The sequence below is a fragment of the Phaethon aethereus genome (genome assembly GCF_964289735.1).
Source record: "Phaethon aethereus genome assembly, chromosome: 1".
Classification (NCBI taxonomy): Eukaryota; Metazoa; Chordata; class Aves; order Phaethontiformes; family Phaethontidae; genus Phaethon; species Phaethon aethereus.
The window spans coordinates 2,030,741-2,048,325 of NC_138575.1; positions in this window are offsets into that span (position 1 = coordinate 2,030,741).

A 17,585-nucleotide genomic window follows, 5' to 3' on the forward strand; every position below is an offset into this window, starting at 1 on the left:
ACCAAAATTAGCCTCCCAGTTATTTTCCTTGCTGAGTGTTCCCACTTTGCCACCACCCCTTGCAGATCTCTCCCCTCTGTTCCTGTTTACCCATCACTTTGCTCTTCTCACATGAAGGTCCTTAACAGCTTCATTTCTTTGGCCTCTGCCTCCCCTTCTCTAACTGCTTCCAGGGCACCCTGACATCTCCATCCAACTGCACAGTCTTCCACAAAGGCCCACCATAGTTTAACCTGATCCCACGTCCACTGAACTCAGCAGAAATAGTGCCCCAGCACAAGGACACTGATGGGATGTCATAGCTCCAAATGAACAGAAAAACAGTTGCAAACATTGGGACTCATCTCCACTGACTTCACCTGCTTGAGAGCCATGCATGCTGAGCTTGATTCAAATGAAAGCACACTGGCATCGATCGAATGACACCTGAGCTGTCTGGGACATTGACTTGGTCACTTCTTTCATGGTTCTTTGTATCTCTGCACAGCCAGATCTTTTAAGAAGCACCTGGACAGAAATAAACCTTTTTCTTATTTCATCCTCAACTCCTCTCTCCAGAAGGGCCAACAAAAAGTAGGCAAAGAAAAGGGACACAGAAACAGAGAAAAATCTGACCTTGCAGAGAACAAGTCTGCTCCTTTCTGGATGAAGCCTTGTGGGATCATCTCCAAAGCATGAGATGGCACTGAGACATGAGGTGACCCAGGACTTCCATAAGAGAGGCACTAAGTACCTGTCGTGGTTTAGCCCCAGCCGGCAACTAAGCCCCACACAGCCACTCTCTCACTCCCCCATGGTGGGACGGGGGAGAGAATCAGAAGAGTAAAAGTGAGAAAACTCGTGGGTTGAGATAAAGACAGTTTCATAGGTAAAGAAAAAGCCGCACACGCAAGCAAAGCAAAACACGGAATCCCTTCCCCACTCCCCATGGGCAGGCAGGGGTTCAGCCATCTCCAGGAGAGCAGGGCTGCATCACATGTAACGGTGACTTGGGAAGACAGACACCATAACTCTGAACATTCCCCCACCCCTTCCTTCTTCTTCGTCCCAGTTTTATATACTGAGCATGACATTATATGGTATGGAATATCCCTTCGGCCAGCCTGGGTCAGCTGTCCTGGCTGTGTCCCCTCCCAGCTTCCCGTGCACCCCCAGCCTTCTTGCTAGCAGGCCAGCACGAGATGCTGGATTGTCCTTGACTGCTTAGCAACAACTCAAAACGACAGCATGTTATCAACACTTCCTCATCCCAAATCCAGAACACAGCCCCACACTAGCTTCTGTGAAGAAAATTAACTCTATCCTGGCTGAAACCAGGACAGTACCCCACAGACACCCAATACCTTTAGGAAAGCTGGCAGGAGGGTTACAGCCCTTTTATAGTGACCATGCCCAGGGCAGCTGCATCTCAGCTCCCATCCTCTTCCACCAGCACCTGCAAGAGCTGTTACCTTGAACCACTTCCAGGTGCTTTCACAGCATGAAAAGCTGGACAGTCCTTGACTGCTTAGCAACAACTGAAAACATCAGTACGTTACCAACATTATTTTAATCTCACAATGCCTTGCAGATTCTGAACGCCATGGGCAGGGGCTCAAGGGCAAAAAATATGAGATGCTATGGGAAGCCAGAGAGGGGTTAGACTGACTTTCAGTCACTTGGGTGAAGGGGTTGCTGGGTGGAGAGGAAGGAAAGCACCAGCTCCTCTCTGTGTCCATCTCCTGCTGGGTCACAACAGCCATGGGTTTTGCAGCCAGTTTGGTGCCTGCTCCACTGGTACATAGCACAGGGATGGAAGGAAAGTGCTGGGAAACAGCAGAGCCCACCTTTTCCTCCCTGCCCTGTCTCAGCTTGGGCAAACCATCTCATTTTGCTGCATCTTCATTTCTTCAGGGGTGAAACAAAGATGATTTAGCTTCCTTTGGATGCACACCAATGTCTCTTAATGAAAAACATAGGGGTGAAACATAGCATTACTTAGAGCAAAATACACACACGTACAGGTGTAAATGGGGTCACATGAAGTGGGTCCTCCTGACCACAGCAGTTTTAACTGGTTCTGCAGGGAGAACATTTCACCCTTTCATTTATTTTTTACTATGCCAAGATTTGCTCATTTTGCAAAGAAAAACACTAGTAATAATATGAAAGATTGAACCAGTACCCAGGGAGACAACAGCAGCCCCCTCTGACAGCAGTGATATGGTTTTGGAGGAGAAGGGGATTGTTACAATTCTTTGGAAAAGAGATTAAAGAATGAGAAGATATGACCAAACCTACTTCCCTGCACAGTCGGCAGCAATGAGCTGCATTTGATCTCCAGCGTGAAACCAAATGCAGCCACTCACCATGGGATACCAGGGCAAGCATGCACAGACAGATTAGTTAAAGGAGCCAGAGGTTTGGTATGTGACACCGGTACTTATCAAAGCATGACCCTCATTTTGTGCCCTGGACAGGATATATTGCAAACAACTTTAAATTTTCCCACTCTGTAGTATTCATCAATTAAAAAAAAAAAAAGAAAAATCATGCAAATGACCTTTTGACCATTAGTACCTCTTAGGTTTTCTAAATTTAGGATGACATAAAACTCACAGGAAAAGTGTTTTTTCTTTTTAAAAAACAGAAATAGCTGTTACAGTGCTTCGCTGGGGACCCTGAAGCATGCGTGTCCAGGAAAATAAAGGCAAATCTCTATCATACCGTGCAGAGCTGGGGGGCAAATCTCCTGGTAGCTCTGAACCAGTGGATACATCACAGTGTAGCATCCAGAGACACTGACTCCAAAAACAGAAGCAGCAGACCTGTATCACTAATTGCCAGGTTGGGATGTATGGCTGCCAGTCCCAGAGCTTACTGGGGATACTGGTGCAGAGCTGCATTGCAATTCAGAGATACAGTCCAAGTAGGCACGGTGAGCAGGTGGCAAAAATATTGCCAAGGATGAAGAAGTGACCTCTTTTTGGTATCTGAGCACTGAAGCAGACTGAGCTCCAAATTTCCAACCCAACAGTCATGGCCTCTCAACTATGCAATGCTTTTTAGACCAAGAGGTCTTTGCCTCGGTCCTGGTCAGCTCCCAGTGGAGCCGTCCTAGCAAAGATGGCCCCTATGGGAAGCAAAATGCCAAAAAAGAGAAGTTCAAGAGAATTTGTGCTCTGGAGACAGCTATGCATCATGGTTGCAGAAACCATCAATGCTGCCAGACTGTGGCAGCGAGGTCTGGACTCACCCCATTTCAATGAGGAGTCCCGTTCAGAAACCTCATTGCTGCCAGGACTGCTGGCAGAACTGCTGTTCAGTTTGGGTCACTCCATCCAGGCAGCAGGACAAATTTGGGCAAAACTCTACTGTTAAAAAAATGTAACTTTGGCTGGAGCAAAAATCAGAAGAGTTGAAATATTTAAAGTTTTATCCATGTGATACATTTCCACTTGCCATTTCAAAGCACATTTTTGAGTCCAGGACAGGGAAATCTATCATTTGTAGATGTTCCCATCCTGAAACCAACGGGACAACAGTCCCTGAAAACATCCTCCAGCAGCACAGCAACACCCAGCAGAGAAGCTGTTAATACAGCACTGTTTGCAAGCGGTACCTTTGCCCCTTGCTGTTGTACAAAGGTCTTCCTTGCAGAGTTAAGGAACCGAGGCTGATTACTTTCCCACTCAGGCTGGAGATTAAGACCATTTTCCCGTCTCTTCTGAAAGCTGTTTTCTCAGCCTGCTTTGCTCTATGAGCTCATTTTAGTCTGGCACGCAGAGCCAGATAGTATTACGCTCCAGGAAGGGATATGATTTGCAATTCAGTGCATTAGGGACCATGGTAATTGCAGAGCAGGGTGACCCTTTGCTTACAATTCAGCAGCAATTTTGCCTGTCCTGCTTTTTGTAATAGAATAAAATCACGTGTAGCTGCTTATTTCAAGCCATTTGCCGTTAGTCAAAAATGTGTTCAAAATTTGCCTCTTCCCTTTTTACCATTTACTAAATAAAAGAGGAAATAAATCAAAGAAAAGCCTTCAAAGAACTCAACTGTGGTTAAGCCTGTAAGTACCTACAAGTTAAGCCTATAAGCACCAACCAGACAATGAAGTGCAGAGACCCAGCCAAAAACTTCGCCTTGACTCTGCCCACATCTACACGAGCACCTGCAATACTATCTGCTTTAAACATGCAGAAATGTTATGTATTTTAAGCAAAATAACATTAAATAGCTGTATGTTGTACAGATGGGGAGATTAAGGGCTTGGATCCATAATCAAATTAGTGTGGTTTAACAAAATACAATGCACAAGCAGAGGGGAAGCCTTTCAGCAAGAAAATGCTCCTAGGCCAGTATATATGCAAGGGGAAAAATGATGTTTTAGAGGCAGAGGGGAAGAGGTATGAGGTCATCTGCTTTAAATCGTACTGGCCATGGGCAGTGCAGGATCATACACAGGCATTTAGGAATACACACACAGGCATTTAGGCTTGGCTGATGCCCAACAACTTGTTAAGACACAGTGGGTTTGGTGCCTTTGCTTAAAACAGGCATTTAGTGCTGTAAGAGGTGCCACCGGGCAGCTGAGACATACATACGGCTTGTAGTTCTGTCTCGGGAATTCGGGCAGACCTCAGCCCGCCTGCAGAGGCTTCTGGAGGCCTGGAGCAATAATCCAGAACCTGAAAATACAGTAAATATTTACATGTTCAGGCCACATGTTCACAGAGATGCCGCTGCTGCGATATGCGACAGCTCCCGCAGAAAGCAGCAAAGCACCAGCGGACCACTGGTGTCCCCACGTGTGTACACGTACGCGCATCACGCAGAAGCAGTGGTCCACGGCCTCTTTATCTAGTGGTATCCTACCCTGTTCCTTGGGAGGATTTCAAATTTTGAGCCATTTCAAAATTCCCCTGCCTGCAAACCAGAATTTTCCAAAAGAAATACGTGTGGAGCACAGCTTGAAACATTTCAGTTTCTCTTAAAGAACATCATCCACCCCCTATCTGATAAAACACTTCCAACTTAAGTCACTTTAAAGCAAATAAAGGAAAATGATCCTTTCAGAAAGCAGCCACACAGCACTCACTTTTCCCTTTGCAGCATCTAAACTCCTGAGCCTAATGCGCTGAGGTGTTACAGACCCAGCTTCATTTCTAAAAAAGCATGATTTTAAAGATAATATCATCTCTGGTGGCTCGAGTTACAATTTTGGATGCCTGGGACCTGATAAGAGACTCCGTTATAGGGCAGAGAAGGATGACTCTTGCCCAGGACACTGGATATGCTGGGAGTCCTGTTATGCCCCATTAGCACAAAGTTGCCCAAGGAGTCGGTGGGAGAAGAGACAGACACACAGCTCGTCTGCTGCACGGGGCCCTGCGAGCTCAGTGCTTGCTCTGATGGGCAATGCAGCGCAGCTGAAGGACTGGTCAGATGTCACTGAATTGTAAAATCACAGTTTCAGTTGGGAAATGAGCCCCAGAGGACCACCTGCCTGACCCCTTCTCCAAGCTGAATGCACTGAAATCTCCAGGCACCTCCTTGCACGTCATGCTCTCCAGCCCCCGATCATCTCAGTGACCTCCACTGGACTCACTCCAGTATATCAACTACCTTCCTGTACTGGGGAGCCTGAAACTGGACGTTGCACTCCAAATGCCATCTCACAAGTGCCAGAGGGGCAGGATCTCTTCCCTGGCCCTGCTGGCTTCACTCTTCCTAATGCAGTCCAAAGGTGCAATTAGCCTTATTTGCTTCAAGGACACACTGCTAAGCACAGCATTCACCCCTCCTTACTCAACCTGCAGGGTGGTTTTTTTAACCTTTTTATGTGTATTTCTTGCAAAGGAGGCATGTGCTGGTGTGTTAAACCTCAGCCCAGGGCTCTCCATTCACAGAGATCACATTTTACTCCTTCCCCCTCGAGCAGCAGATGCTGCCTGTACTTGACAACCTTTCCATCCATACCTGTCCCACGCCAGCTTAAAATTACAGCTTTGAAATTCAATTTGGAGACGCAGGGAGAAACAGGGGAGCTCCTGGGCTTTTATATTTAATGTTGCTCAGCAAGTCCATTTATCTTCCCTGTCAAACCACGCATTTCAGTAGCACGCAGCCCCTGCCATTCCCAAGCCAGAAAGGAAAGTATTAAACACCTGATTACTCCAAGACCTCAGAGCCTCTTCTTTGTTCTAGGACATACCGATGGAAGTGGTGAGAAGTGTCATACATCTCACTGTCTTCACATATACCCTGGAAAAGGGTTGGGAAGTGACTCACCAAGAAGCCGGTCCCTGCGGGATGGGGAGGGAGGTTGTGTTTGTCCTCAAATTTGTGCAAGATACTCAATCCAGCACCCACAGCCTGGTGCATCCTGATTGCAACCAACAGATGTTAAGGTTTCATCAGCTGAGGGTATGGTCCCCATTGGAAGCATCTGAGCAACCACCTCCCACAACTTACACCAGGTTCAACTGCTCATGTCCCACTTTGCTCATCATCAACACAAAAAAGTCTACCATTCTTCTGCCAAGTTTCACAGTAATCCCTGCTCAGAGCTCTGCTTTTGAGGGAGAGAGGGCTGGAGGCACCAGGTGTTTGAAATCACAGCCAGCCCTACCTCAGGGCAACACACCACGTCTTCCAGTCCTTGGCAAAACCGCACAGCGAGAGAGGTGAGTCAAGATGACGACTGAAAGCAGAAGAAGAAAACCCGCAAAAATATAAGGTTCAACATTTTAATACCTTACATCTTCCCCGTGCATTGTTTGGAGCACATGAACCAAATCAACCACTTCCAGCCTGTGCCAGGTCACAGGCTAGCCTGAGATGTTTTCAACAGGCAGCAGTCAAAACAGCCGGTACATACTTTCTTCTCGTAACCTTTCTGCTTAGGCTCAGGCTATTAAAGCAACTGTAGTGTGGCTCTGGGGGCTGCCAAGGGGTTATGAAATATCTGCTCTCTGGACTTCCAGTTCGCTTCTGCTCACACCTGAAATCCATTAGCATCTATCAACTATTTGATGCCCCATATGAGGGGAATCCAGTGGCTAAGATACCACCTGCAGATAGGTGATGGACCAAGGAGGAATGGTCCCCCAGTATCTGTTAGGAAGGCTGCTCAAAGGGAAAGAGACCTCGCCCTGCTATGGCCTCCAAACGCTGTCTGGACGCAGGCAGGCTGTGCAGCACCTTGTGACGAGTCAGAAGCGTTATCACATCAGTAGAGTGCATGCTGGGCCAAACCAGATCCTCATGAAACATCAGTGACTCTGATGGACTGTCACCTCTGGATCCAGGCTAACATCACACAGCAGAGATTTTTTTTTTGAGGGTTTTGTGGGTAGACTTCACAGACAAATTTTCTCTCCTTAGAGCATATCAGGTTCGCCAGCTAAAGCGGCTTTCTTTTCAGTCTCAGACCTATAGGGTGCCAGACTTGCCTTATACAGATATAAAGGGCCACCGATTTCCATACCAACAACCTGAACTGGAGAGCAATGATCCATATACCACTGCAACTGCTGCACAGCAGCTTATGAAGTGCCACTATTGAAACTATGAGTGTACTGAACAAAACCCACACCGTTGGGCACTGATGTTCCCCTGTCTGGTATTCCATGATAGCAACTCAGCAAGCACTGACCACCAAGAATGACCACAGCAGACCCTTAGAGCCATGTATGTGTGGTGGGTTGACCCTGGCTGGACGCCACGTACCCGCCAAAGCTGCTCTATCACTCCCCTCCTCAGCTGGACGGATGAATGAAATGAAAAGCTTGTCAGCCAAGATAAGGACAGGGAGAGATCACTCACCAATTAGTCACAAGCAAAACAGACTCAACTTGGGGAAATCAAATTAATTTGCCAATCAAACCAGAGTAGGATAATGAGAGATAAAACCAAATCTTAAAACCCCTTCCCCACACCCCTCCCTTCTTCTCGGGCTCAGCTTCACTCCCCATTTCTCTCCCTCCTCCCCCTGGCGGCGCAGGGGGATGGGGAATGGGGGCTGTGGTCAGTCCATCACACACTGTCTCTGCTGCTCCTTCCTCCTCACGGGGAGGACTCCTCACCCTCTGCCCTGCTCCAGCCTGGGGTCCCTCCCACTGGAGACCGTCCTCCACGGACTTCTCCAGTGTGAGTCCTTCCCACGGGCTGCAGTTCTTCACGAGCTGCTCCAGCCTGGGTCCCCCCGCGGGTGCCATCCTTCAGGAACAGGCTGCTCCAGCCTGTGTCCCCCCACAGGTGCCATCCTTCAGGAACAGGCTGCTCCAGCCTGGGTCCCCCCACGGGTGCTGTCCTTCAGGAACAGGCCGCTCCAGCCTGGCCTCCGCGGGGTCCCAGGTCCTGCCAGCAAACCTGCTCCAGCCGGGGCTCCTCTCTCTCCCCACGGGGCCACAGGCCCTGCCAGGAGCCGGCCCCAGCGCGGGCTGCCCACGGGGTCACGGCCTCCTTCGGGCATCCCCCTGCCCCGGCGTGGGGCCCTCCCCGGGTGCGGGTGCAGATCTGCTCCCCTGTGGAGCTCCATGGCCGCAGGGGCACAGCCGGCCTCCTCGTGGGCTTCCCAGGGGCTGCCGGGGACCCTCTGCTCCGGCGCCTGGAGCCCTCCTGCCACTCCTGCCCCGGGCCGGGGGCTGCAGGGCTGCCCCTCTCACATGGTCTCGCTCCTCTCTCCGGCTGCAGTTGCCGTTGCCAGTTTTTCCCGTTCTTCAGTCTGTTCCCCAGAAGCGCTGCTGCCGTCACCGATGGGCCCGGCTGTGGCCAGCGGCGGGTCCGTCTTGGAACCGGCTGGCGTTGGCTCTGTCGGACATGGGGGAAGCTTCTGGCAGTCTCTCACAGAAGCCGCCCCTGCAGCTCCCCCCACTACCAAAACCCTGGCCACACAAACCCAATACAATATGAAATATATGGAAATGGTTTGTGCCTTCAAACCAGTGCCACCACAATCACTCCTTTTGCTGGAAAGGTGAGAGATAAGAAGTGTGAAGAACCACTGCCTGAACGGGCCTCCAGCAAATTACGTGTAGTGCCAACGTGAAGCGTCTCTTGGTGCTGCTGGTTTTATTATGGAGAAGAGGAGGATATTTATCTCCTGTGATGCTAAGCCAGACCTCCATATTGGCATATGGATCTCTCTGGAAGTACCCACATGCTGCCTGGAAGCCATCAGGATGCTCTGTAGAGATCTGGGAGATCCCAGCACGATCTCCCTTTTCCCACAGGGAACCTTGTGTTTCCCTCCCCATTCCAGCCTTGCAGTATCACCTGGAGCTCAAGAGACCATTCCTTTGCTTTCTCTGTTAAAGACACCTGCAAAGACATCTTCATGCGTCTTATCCATCCCTTTCTGCTGTCGCTAAAGGGGCCCAAGTCTTTCCTCAATACCACAACCTTTGAAAACACTGTTAGCATGATTTGCCTGTGGGAACAAAGCAAATACGGTCAGCCCATCTGTACGTTTATATATTTGGAGTTTTGCTAATCTTTCCTACAAAATTCCAACCCAAATTTCACAGAAATCAGCAGGCAGAGGAGTCTGGCAGTGTCTTGGTCCAAACACCCCAACTACAGGAAAAATCAGCATGTAGGTCCTAGAGAAACCAGACAGAAGGGAAAACTCAACAGTGAAGGCAACATTACTTGGGACACCACGGAGCAGAAATACCCCTTATTAAATTTCCAATTAATTAGGAACCACTTGTTCAATTAAATCCCACAATGTGAAAGGCACATGTACCTATGCCGGCCAGAAAAAATGCCTTGAGATTAAAAAAAAAAAAAAGGTCCTCTAAACAAGAAGTTACTAAATAAATGAAATTAAGCCCGATCAGAAGAAACAGAGATCTCCCTCATGCCTACCCCTCAGAAATAACACAGAACACATTTCACTGACTGCAGCTGAATATTCTGCAGGAGGTACAGGGAAATACCCTGCTGGGATATATTCCTTTGCCATCAGGATACCACAGCAAGATGGGACTGGGAAAGCTGGGCTGGAGTCTCTGTTGTACTGGTCACACATTCCATTTCAATTACTAGCACCATTTGGTAGCCGAGTTCACTCTCACGTCAGGCAATCAGACACACGGCGGATGTTAGAAATTGGAAACATGGCAGTGAAGAGGTGGTAAGTCCTCAGATCTTACTCCTCCTATGCAGGGAGCGTAACACGATGTTTCCTCATGTGATGGCAGCATTTTGTGCTTCCTGGTGTTGTGCTGTTAGGGACATCTAATCTGAAGCAGTTGGGCAGTTTTCACCAGATGAGGATGTGGCTATGGTATGCACCTACTCTGCTCATCCAGCCTTTTAGCAAGGCAATGCAGGCACACTGCAGAAGTAAGAAGCAGAAGTAAGACCTTCTCTAACTCAGATACAAATGCTTGTCCCAATCTTGCAAGATGCTTCAAGTCCAGAAAGTCACTGTCTTTCAATTCCCAGTGGTCACCACCCACAAAGCTCCACGGGTCTTAAAAATGACAGCAGCTGCCAGATCAGAAGAATAGGGGGTAAAATATGTGGTAGATTATAGCTTGCCTGGGAAGTACTTTCCTGAGTTCACTGAACACAAAGAAATAACTTCCAAACATCTCCAGCTGGATATGGACCAATTAGTAAGATCACCAAACTCCCCCCAAGTATTAGTGAGAACTCTGATGGTTTGCCCTTATCCATCAAGATCCCCAAATGAATGGTGGCTGAAGGAGATTCTGTTTCCAACATGATCCGATGTTGAAAAGGATGAAGCATGCCTGGTCATTCAAAAATGGACCTGTCAGCTTAATTATCAGGAGTCGAAGGCAGTAGGATGCACTGCCAAACTGCTTCTGACACAAGTCATATGTAATTTGATCATATTTTTCATTATTTAGGGCAGACTTTTTAAAATTCTGTGTCTCAGCTGAGTTTTAGATGAGTTCCAGAAGTTTATGCAATTTTGCGAACAGGTGTAGAAGAAACGAGCCTCTTTTTCATCTGAAGTGGGACATGGAACAGAACCCTTCACCCTTCAAAGATGTTGTGTTGGGAGTCACTGGGCTAAATACAATCCCACAAATTGGTGAGTAGCATCCTTGCAATTAGTGTCCTTGTTCTTGTGGGCAATACCCACTGAACTTCATTCAGGCATAAAATTACCTGGAAAGCCCTGAAGCGGGCTTTACCCCAACCACTACTGATGGCCAGCATGGCTAATATATCATGCAAGACAGTTGCACCACTGTCCAGCTGTCCTGTCCCTGCTCCCTCTGGGCTTTTACTGACCCAGACTGATGTTGCAGTAGGGAGCATCAAGCCCCTTCCAGTACAGCTGGTTAGGGTGGGTGATGTATTAGGCTGGGCTTAACTACCCATGAATTGTCAGTATGGCAGCCTGCCTGGAGATGTCTAACCTGGTGGCAATGACAAGAAAGCAGGATAAAACACTACAATTTTGGGCTACGGAGCATCATTCCCAGACCATTAAGCACTTTGGTGCTAATGTCCTTTGCAGGCTAAGAGCTAACAGAGGATTTTCTTTCCATAGTGTAACAAAGGCAGATTTTCTGTCTTCAGCAGGAAGATCCTTGCCCTTGTAGTGGGACTGTTCAAGAGCTGTGTCTGCAGGACAGTGGTTTCCACATGGGTTCATGAGTCTGGAAGCACAAATGGATGTGGGAGCACAAACACAAACACAGAGGGAAAAGCGTGGGCAGCAGGAGTGTACAAAGTCCTTGTAGGAGTGAGTGAGTGTATAGGGCAGTGCTGTGCAGTCCCTTGTATTCTAGAAAGCAAGCAAAGCCCTACCTAAAAATCATCATCGTATTTTTTTCTCAGATAAAAGTACCTACAATGCACAAAGCAAGAAAAGAAAAAGCTTTTTAGTGCATCCCAAGAGCAACCCCGATACTCACGCCTCTGCACAGTGAGCAAAGAGGAGCCTTCAGTGCCCAGCCTGCCGAGGTATAACTAGTGAAAGGATGCCCAAGTGGTCAGATAGCCAGGTTGGGTAGCTCTGCTCAGCACTATTCATTTTTCCAGCAGCAAAAGGGAGCCCCAAAGCACAGCAGATTCCTGTCATAGCTGCATTCACTCAAGATGTCTCTCAGAAGGAGCAAATCTTCACCTTTCACCTGGGCTGGCATTTCTATTTTACACTTGCACATACACACCTGCAACCTGACGATCTTGTGGAAGCACTTAAAGGTAACAGTAAACTCAAAGTGATTGATCTACAGATAATTTACCTTGGCAAGGAGGGCTACAAGTCAGCTATCAAGTTTACTGACAGATGCTGCACTCCCATACGCAGGAGTGAATAGCTTTCCCAGATACTGGCATGTCTACAGCATCAAGAAACTAAATTATTAGGAGCAAAGGTAGCGGTGCCTTAACATAGAGACTGATGAGGACATGCTCTAAAAGCACCCCAAAACCCATCAGCCAAACTAATGTTCCCTCCAACCTGCATGTGGTCAAATGCCACTTTATTCTGCATCATATTGTCAGAATTAAAGGAAGTTGAGAGGGAAAAGAAAAAATGGCTTCTTGCCTTCTTGTCTATGTTTCTTGAACAGAGAAAGGGTGTCCTCTGTTATCAACCCTTCCTGGGGTCACTGCATGGTTCTTGGTGTCCCTCTACCATGCAAAGAAGTGTTTGTGGCTGTGCTACAGGGAATTAAATAGACCATAGAGGTGAAAAGAGGGATAAAAGCCATATATGTCATGAAACACCATCAGGCTGAGACTGCTACTTTAGAAGAGAAAGAAATGGGTCAGGATAAAACTAGGTGCCACATATCAGACTCTCCACATGGTCAAGAGCTGTTTGGCCACATACCTTGCATGGCTGAAGGGTGGGGGATGGCACCACCGTCCCTGGCCTCCCACCACTCCTCAGTAGGGCACAGGTAGACTGGGCATGCCGAATGGCTCCAGGGCAGACTGGTGGGTTTGGCTTGGTTCCACCCCCAGCTGGGGACCCTGCTTACTTGCCAGCCCCTGCGCTATCACAGCCTTGATGACAGCCACCTAATACAACATTAGTATAGGACCCCAACTGCAAGCCAGGTGCAGCTGAGAGCTGTACATAGATTGCAATTCTGACGTATGCGAAGAGAAAGAATAGACAGTGATCATTAAGAATAATTATAGCCACTCTTATACATGAGATTTTAAGCTTCTACTTCAGATTTTATCTATCCTGTACATATTACAGTGCAGGATTAGATCTAATGGGGAGAGGCAGGCAAATTATCCCTAAATATGCATCATGCCCAGCACACATCTCCTGAATCCAAGCGTCCCAAAGAATATTTAGGCGACCTCACAGCTCTCCTCTTTTTTGCCCTTTTTCAAATATGGTTTGCAAAAAGTAGGATTTACAAAACTGAAAATTCTTTAGAAGGTCACAATATAAAGGTCCAGCACAGAGACAATAACAAGTTACAGAATAGCCCTCACTTTCCCCCTTTGCAATATTTTTTGCAGTAGTCTGAATCAAAATGAGAGTCACACTGTCTCATCTCCTCACTTTGGACTGTGACTCACAGTGACTACAAAATAGCTCTTCCATTTTCACTTACCTTGTCCATAGGAGACAAAATGAAAGGGGACCATCTGAAATTTGGCAACCCACGCACCCGTAACGCATTTCAGACTGCTTCTTCCTCTGAAGCCTCGCCAAAGACTGAGACAGAGCTTGAAAAGGGAAGATGAAAACTCCAGCATCTCTGGAGGACACACTGAAAATCCTGCAGACTCTAGGAAAACTAAGATAGTTGACAGTCAACCCTGCTGACTCTCATTCTGCCAGAGAGCTGCAGCTGGTGCCAGTGAAATATTTATGCAAAGACAGCAGATGTTGTGAGCAAAGTATGTAGACAGACATGAGAGCTGCGGTATTAGGTCATGGCATTCAGTGCAGTGTTCACTTCCTACAGTGGTCAACATCAGATGGTTAACAAGAGTGTAAGAGCACAACAAGCACATGGAGACATCTCCATCTTTCCAGCCTTCAGTGACCTAAAGCTTAGGGACTTTCTGAGGCACAGATTGCATCTTGGAAATGTCTTTTCGTTCAGTACCCTGCACAAACTTTTCTTCTATGAATCTTCTTACTTTGGAAACCATTTAAATTTTTAGCATTCCAAATGTCCTGTGGCAATGAGTTCCACAGTTTTACTACATGCTGCATGAAAATGTTATGTCCTTTCATTAGTTTTCAACCTCCATCCTGCTTGTTTCATTTGTTGCCACTCAATTCTTGTATAAGAAGAAACACTAAAAGTTTTTAAAATCTCGGAGAAACGTTGCCTATTTCTTCCATATCACTGCTGCCTTCTCTAAGGCTTGGGAACATTTGTCAGTATATCAACGGCAAGATCAGAAATAATATTTAAGTACCAACAGTGCAACCTGGATAGTACAGAAGTGCCTGTGCTCATGGAGAGACTGAAGAAATCTGGAAGATCCACATGAGCATCTCGTAACACAGAGGGCAGCTCAGTTCAACCCAGACCTTGGCCCAGCAATAAATGCAAATGTCATGTTAACCCAGCAACAAATGCAAATACTTCGAGCCCCTGGAAGTCCCCAGAGTCTGCCTGGCATCAGCCCCTTCTCAGAGACCTTGCAGCTAAGCAAAGTTCACAAGAGCACAGCGTGGCTGGTACCCCGAGAGAGCTGAGCTTAGCTCTCTCCCATATGGGTCAGAGATGATGGCTAGGGCTTGAGTCTCCAGATGGTCAGAAAACAGGTTTCCCTTGTGGCTGAACTGCAGGGAAGCTTTACCATGAGCCCAGAGACAAGGGGCTGACTGTAATTCACATACAACTGGAGAGGATACTAGGAGCAAGCACAGCCCTGCTGAGAAACCCCCACCAGTTTTCCCATTGCCTTCAAACCGTTCTCCCAATTCTCCACCCCTCATCTCGAGGCAAACAAGGATCATCCATAATCCATCCACCCTCGCCAGTGTGAAAGCCCCACCATAAATGCCTGGTACAAAAGAGGAAATACATCTCAAATTGTTCATTTTGGTAAAAAAAAAGGTACGAGGGAGCTGCTGTACTGCTAGCTGAAGGGTTAAATGCAGTGCTACCCAGAGATAGCTCATTTTCTAGCTCATCTCCCAGATGCTGGGCTCTGGCCTGTTTAATGAAGATTGATTGCCTTCAGGAGGCCACCTCTGTCTAGACTGCCTATGGCCCCTTTTTATTACCCCCACCCACACAAGTGAACTCAGGACCCAGACATGGAAAAATTCCAGGCAATGGAGCAGCAAGAGAATAAATTGAGTTTTCTCAGAGCAAATGGAGCCAGGTCTTCCCCGGTCCTTTCTCTTGGGCACAGATTCTCTTGGGTCTAATAACAGCTGAGACACTGACATTGTTTTGTCAGTGGAGGCCCAGTGAACATTTCATTCTTCTACCCTGACGTGTTTTCATGACGTTTGCAGTAATCTACTGCCTCCAAGGCCTCTTGACTTTAGGTTGACTTCAGCACTAGGAAACTTGTGTCCTCGCTGCAGCAGTCTTGCTGAGCTATTACAGCCCCAGGCCAACAGCCTGCACACACCGGCCTGCAGAAAGGCTAAATGTGTGCTGGGTCTGCTGCAGAGCTCCCTGGCCTGCAGGACATCTGCTTTACAGCCCCACCATGAGCCAGTGGGATCCCCACGCAGACAAGGAGGACATGAGATTATTGACGACACGGTGTCCGTGGTTTAGCCCCAGCCGGCAACTAAGCCTCACACAGCCACTCACTCACTCCCCTCTGGTGAGATGGGGGGAGAGAATCAGAAGGGTAAAAGTGAGGTAACTTGTGGATTGAGATAGAGACAGTTTAATAAGTAAAGCAAAAGCCACACAACAGAAGCAAAGCAAAGCAAGGAATTCACTCACCACTTCCCATGGGCAGGCAGGTGGTCAGCCATCTCCAGGAGAGGAGGGCTCCATCACACGTAACAGTTACTTGGGAAGACAAATGCCATCACTTCGAATGCCCCCCTTTCCTTCTTCTTCCCCCAGCTTTATATGCTGAGCATGACGCCGTATGGTCTGGAACATCCCTTTGGACAGTTGAGGTCAGCTGTCCCAGCTGTGTCCCCTCCCAGCTTCTTGTGCCCCCACAGCCTACTCGCTGGTGGGGTGGGATCAGAAGCAGAAAAGACCTTGACTCTGTGTAAGCCCTGCTCAGCAATTACGAAAACATCCCTGTATCATCGACACTGTTTTCAGCACAAATCCAAATCATAGTTCCATACTAGCTACTATGAAGAAAATTAACTATATCCCAGCAAAACCAGCACATGTGGTCAACTAAAGCAAGTCCTCAAGCCATGCCTATCCTACGGAATAAGTGGACCAAGGAAATGTCTTCTAGCCTTGAGGCCAACAGATACAATATAGTTTTTGTTCACAGAGCTAAATTGTCTTTATAACCCCATCCCCAAATAGGAGTCATAGCTACACTGCCTGGTCTTTAGTCCATGCTTGCCCCAGACAGGACCTGTGTGTTACTTGGAGCATGATAGTTTGCTTGGGCTAAAGCCATGCCAGGGACTATGCTAATAATGGAACAAATTTTCCATCCACTAATCTAGGAGACCCAATCCTGTGGCATGACATGTCATCAATCTCCATAACAGGAGTGAACAAAAATCACAGGTGGAGCAATAAATAACATGGACGTAGACACCATGTCTGTTCTCTGAACACGCTCTTGGAGACAGCAAAAGCAAAGCAGTGGAAGAAAGAGCATTGCACAGGAAAAGATGGATGAGAACCAGACGTGGGTATATTTCATGTGGGAAAAAAGAGTTTAGGGTAGTAGAAGATTTCTAGCCCTCTCAGAAAGGATCTTGGAGCAACTTCCCAAAACCTTGTTGGAGCCGATGTGAAGTCATGTCAATTTACTCAGGGGGTGCTGTGGTTTCAAAGGCCATTGACCACAAGACTTCTTCCATAGAATAGACAGGTAGGTCCAATTTTCAAAATCCCACGTCCTGCAGTGCACTGAAAGTAAAGCTTAGTGCTATGAGGTTGGGAAGAACTCTAACTCCCATGATGTGGGAGCCAGAAGTAACACAGGTTGGAAGAGCATTAATAATGGACATAGCACCTAGATAAAAACATATTACTGATAGTTTTCCTTGCTTTTAATGAAGGAAAAGTGAATTTGTGTCCAAAATTTACAACATACTGAATCAAAACCCCAGTGCTGAACAAAGGAAGGTCTGGAAGTTGGACTGCGATGCTGCAGCTTGCAAAACTCTTTAAAAAAACATCTAAAGATGTTGGACTAGATGACCTTTAAAGGTCCCTTCCAACCCAAACTATTCTATGATTCTATGTATTCCCTTTCAATTTCCTTGTCTCCAAAGGCTTTGAAAGCAACAAGCTTTACTGGGGATGAATGCATAGTTTAGATGTCTAATGATAACGATTCTCTAGCGCCTTGAGGGTATAGTGAATTACTGCATTAGTTCTTCATCTCAAGGCACAAGGAGGGCCAAACCCAGTCTTAAATCATAGAAAATACAAAAAGATTTCCTTGGAGGCTCACATGTTAGACTGGCTTCCCTGGCCAGTCCTGAGCTCACCGGTTGC